Consider the following 5,592-nt stretch of genomic DNA (forward strand, 5'->3'; position numbering starts at 1 on the left):
GTGAATAGGCATTTTAAAATAATTACAGTAGAGGCTTGAACAAATGCGGAATAAACCTAGCGGTTAATTTGTCAAGCACAAAACCTACAACAACTAGGCTCACCTATGTGCACCAACAACTTATGCTAAGCAAGATAAGCAACTATGTGATAGCAAGATATATGACAAAGAACAATATGGCTATCACAAAGTGAAGTGCATAAGTAAAGGGGCTTGGGTAAGAGATAACCGAGGCACGCAGAGACGACGGTGTATCCCAAAGTTCACACCCTTGCGGATGCTAATCTCCGTTTGGAGCGGTGTGGAGGCACAGTGCTCCCCAAGAAGCCACTAGGGCCACCGTAATCTCCTCACGCCCTCGCACAATGCAAGATGCCGTGATTCCACTAAGGGACCCTTGAGGGCGGTCACCGAACCCGTACAAATTTTCAACCCTTGAGGGCGGTCACCGGTACCCGTCAAAATGCTTGGGGCGATCTCCGCAACCTAATTGGAGACCCCGACGCTTGCCCGGAGCTTTACACCACAATGATTGAGCTCCGAACACCACCAACTAACTAGGGGCGCCCAAGCACCCAAGATGAACAAGCTCAAGGGCACCAAGCACCCAAGAGTAATAAGCTTCTCAACTTGTAACTTCCACGTATCACATGGAGAACTCAAACCGATGCACCAAATGCAATGGCAAGGGCACACGGAGTGCCCAAGTCCTTCTCTCTCAAATCCCACCGAAGCAACTAATGCTAGGGAGGAAAATGAGAGGAAGAACAAGAAGGAGAACACCAAGAACTCCAAGAACTAGATCCAAGGGGTTCCCCTCACATAGAGGAGAAAGTGATTGGTGGAAATGTGGATCTAGATCTCCTCTCTCTTTTGCCTCAAAAACTAGCAAGAATCCATGGAGGGATTGGGAGTTAGCAAGCTCGAAGAAGGTCAACAATGGGGAAGAACACAAGCTCAAAAAAGATTAGACTCAATGGGGAAGAAGACCCCCTTTTATAGGTGGGGAGAAAATCCAACCGTTATCCCCTCACTCAGCCCGCACAACGCGGTACTACCGCACCAGGGGCGCGGTACTACCGCGAGGCTGCGCGGTACTACCGTGGAGGACCACGGTACTACCGCAACAGCAGCACAGGCCGGAACTTGCCTGACTAGGGGGCAGTACTACCGCTTGCGCGGTACTACCGCTCCCCCTTGCGGTACTACCGCAAGGCAGGAAAGTCTCAGCCTGGGAAGGGCGCGGATGAAATAAATTACATCCGTGCCTACTTCCACTGAGGGAGGACCTGCACAAAAACTCCGGCACGGTACTACCGCACACGAAGAGAGGTACTACCGCGTAGGGCGCGGATGTAAAAAATTACATCCGCCCCTACTTCCGCTCATGCTGCTAAGCCTAGCCAGAGCCCACGGTACTACCGCGCCCGCGGCGCGGTACTACGGCGTAGGGCGCGGATGTAAAAAATTACATCCTCCCCTACTACCGCTCGAGCAGCTGCGCCTGGCCTGAGGCCACGGTACTACCGCTCCCACAGAGCGGTACTACCGCAAGGGCCTGCGGTACTACCGCTCCGAGGAGCAGTACTACCGCATGCCCCAGATAAGCAACACTAGGAGTCCTTCATTTTGCGGAGAAGACAACAGAGGGTAACAATAAAACCAGAACTGCCATAACTTCTGCAAATGAGCTCCGAATTGAGCAAACTCAAGCTTGTTGGATACAAGACAACGAGTAGCATCAAAACAGAGACGTATCATCATCCCCAAGCTTAATTCTTGCTCATCCTCGAGTAGGTAAATGATAAAAGAAATAATTTATGAAGTGTGAATGTTAGCAAGCGCTTAAGTTAGATCAATGATAGTTTCAATCACTTTTTCAAGCATCATTATATATCATAATAGTAGATCAACTCATGAAACTTTTCATGATCAAGTAACAAGCTATTAACAAGTTAAAGTATAGATCATAAACTTTCTTCAAAACTAACAAACCATGCTCTTAGTCATCAAACAATTGCAATTCATCTTATTTTTGGGAAGGGTCTATGTAAGAGCTTTGGTTTAGCAAACTCCACACACTCAACTATCACTTAATCTTTCACAATTGCTAACACTCATGTGATATTTATGGTTTCAAAGTTTCAATCGGACATAGAGAAAGATAGGGGCTTATAGTTTCGCCTCCCAACCTTTTACCTCAAGGGTAATGTCAACAATAATAATTTATGAAAACCTACATCCAAGTGGATATATATATCATCGTTCCAACACAAAGTGCTTGCCAAAGGAAAAAGTGTAAAAAGGAAAGGTGATGATCACCATGACTCTTGTATAAGGGTAGAAGATAAAAGTAAAAGATAGGCCCTTCGCAGAGGGAAGCATAGGTTGTCATGCGCTTTTATGGTTGGATGCACAAAATCTTAATGCAAAAGAACGTCACTTTATATTGCCGCTTGTGATAAAGACCTTTATTATGCAGTCTGTTGCTTTTATTTCTTCCCTATCACAAGTTCGTATAAAGCTTATTTTCTTCGCACTAATAGATCATACATATTTAAAAAGCAATTTTTATTGCATGCACGATGACAACTTACTTGAAGGATCTTATTCAATCCATAGGTAGGTAAGGTGGACTCTCATGGCAAAACTGGTTTAAGGGATGTTTGGAAGCACAAGTAGTATCTCTACTTGATGCAAAAAAATTGGCTAGCATGAGAGGGAAAGCAAGCTCAACATGTTGGATGATCCAAGACAATATAACGTTTAGGATATAGGAAAACATACCCATTAAGTTGTCTTCCTTGTCCAACATCAACCTTTTAGCATGTCATATTTTAATGAGTGCTCACAGTTACAAAATATGTCCAAGATAGTATATTTATATGTGAAATCTCTCTTCCTTTAATATTCTTTCATGAATTGTTCAAGTGACCAATGCTGCGTTTGTTGACTTTCAATAAGTTTACTACCTATACTTATTATGTGTGAAGTCATTACTCCCCATGTTATAAGCATATGAAACATATATAAATTTTGATTTTATAATATTCAATTCATTCAACCATTACTACAAAAAAAGACACATCCATGACATTTTGGGCCGAACAAATTTTTTTTCTGTCATACATATGACACTTCTATGATGATAATTGTGACAAAACTCGGTATCATGATAGATGTGGTGGGCTCCTACTTCTATGACAAAAAATCATGACAGAAAATGGGCTTTTCATCCTAGGCGGGCCGGAGACGCAGCTGCATGACATTCTTTGGGCCGTCCATGACGGAAAAAACCGTGGTAGAAGCGAGGGGGAGGAAAATTTCAGGGAGTTGCCAGTTACGGTGGGAGGTCGGGGGCCGAGCGATGCGCGTTTCTCTCGTACACGTACGCGTGCGTGTGCAGGGCGTTGGCTCTAACTGAATCCGAGCGAGGCGTTGGGCTCTAACTGAATCCGAGCAAGGCGTCGGGCTCTAACTGAACCCGAGCGATTGCACTGCAGGCTACGCGTTACTGAACCCGAGCGATCGATCGATGGCTGTTAACTGAACCCAATCGAGCGATTCCTTCGCTACTGCTGTTAACTAAAGCCGATCGATTGGATGAACAGTGAGCGTTGCAGGGGGGGTTTGGATGAACAGTGAGCGGTGGCGTTGCCTCTGGATGAACAGGACCCCGTGGTGGAGGCTGGAGGAGGTCGACGGTGGTGAAAGATCGAGGATGTCGCCTAGAGGGGGGGGTGAATAGGCATTTTAAGATAATTACGGTAGAGGCTTGAACAAATGCGGAATAAACCTAGCGGTTAATTTGTCAAGCACAAAACCTACAACAACTAGGCTCACCTATGTGCACCAACAACTTATGCTAAGCAAGATAAGCAACTATGTGATAGCAAGATATATGACAAAGAACAATATGGCTATCACAAAGTAAAGTGCATAAGTAAAGGCGCTTGGGTAAGAGATAACCGAGGCACGCGGAGACGACGGTGTATCCCGAAGTTCACACCCTTGCGGATGCTAATCTCCGTTTGGAGCGGTGTGGAGGCACAATGCTCCCCAAGAAGCCACTAGGGCCACCGTAATCTCCTCACGCCCTCGCACAATGCAAGATGCCGTGATTCCACTAAGGGACCCTTGAGGGCGGTCACCGAACCCGTACAAATTTGCAACCCTTGAGGGCGGTCACCGGTACCCGTCAAAATGCTCGGGGCGATCTCCGCAACCTAATTGGAGACCCCGACGCTTGCCCGGAGCTTTACACCACAATGATTGAGCTCCGAACACCACCAACTAACTAGGGGCGCCCAAGCACCCAAGATGAACAAGCTCAAGGGCACCAAGCACCCAAGAGTAATAAGCTTCTCAACTTGTAACTTCCACGTATCACATGGAGAACTCAAACCGATGCACCAAATGCAATGGCAAGGGCACACGGAGTGCCCAAGTCCTTCTCTCTCAAATCCCACCGAAGCAACTAATGCTAGGGAGGAAAATGAGAGGAAGAACAAGAAGGAGAACACCAAGAACTCCAAGAACTAGATCCAAGGGGTTCCCCTCACATAGAGGAGAAAGTGATTGGTGGAAATGTGGATCTAGATCTCCTCTCTCTTTTCCCTCAAAAACTAGCAAGAATCCATGGAGGGATTGCGAGTTAGCAAGCTCGAAGAAGGTCAACAATGGGGAAGAACACAAGCTCAAAAAAGATTAGACTCAATGGGGAAGAAGACCCCCTTTTATAGGTGGGGAGAAAATCCAACCGTTATCCCCTCACTCAACCCGTACAACGCGGTACTACCGCACCAGGGGCGCGGTACTACCGCGAGGCTGCGCGGTACTACCGTGGAGGACCGTGGTACTACCGCAACAGCAGCACAGGCCGGAACTTGCCTGACTAGGGGGCAGTACTACCGCTTGCGCGGTACTACCGCTCCCCCTTGCGGTACTACCGCAAGGCAGGAACGTCTCAGCCTGGGAAGGGCGCGGATGAAATAAATTACATCCGTGCCTACTTCCACTGAGGGAGGACCTGCGCAAAAACTCCGGCACGGTACTACCACACACGAAGAGAGGTACTACCGCGTAGGGCGCGGATGTAAAAAATTACATCTGCCCCTACTTCCGCTCATGCTGCTAAGCCTAGCCAGAGCCCACGGTACTACCGCGCCCGCGGCATGGTACTACCGCGTAGGGCGCGGATGTAAAAAATTACATCCGCCCCTACTACCGCTCGAGCAGCTGCGCCTGGCCTGAGGCCACGGTACTACCGCTCCCACAGAGCGGTACTATCGCAAGGGCCTGCGGTACTACCGCTCCGAGGAGCAGTACTACCGCATGCCCCAGATAAGCAACACTAGGAGTCCTTCATTTTGCGGAGAAGACAACAGAGGGTAACAATAAAACCAGAACTGCCATAACTTCTGCAAATGAGCTCCGAATTGAGCAAACTCAAGCTTGTTGGATACAAGACAACGAGTAGCATCAAAACAGAGACGTATCATCATCCCCAAGCTTAATTCTTGCTCATCCTCGAGTAGGTAAATGATAAAAGAAATAATTTATGAAGTGTGAATGTTAGCAAGCGCTTAAGTT

This window comes from Triticum aestivum, chromosome 5B (genome assembly GCF_018294505.1).
Source record: "Triticum aestivum cultivar Chinese Spring chromosome 5B, IWGSC CS RefSeq v2.1, whole genome shotgun sequence".
Taxonomy (NCBI): Eukaryota; Viridiplantae; Streptophyta; class Magnoliopsida; order Poales; family Poaceae; genus Triticum; species Triticum aestivum.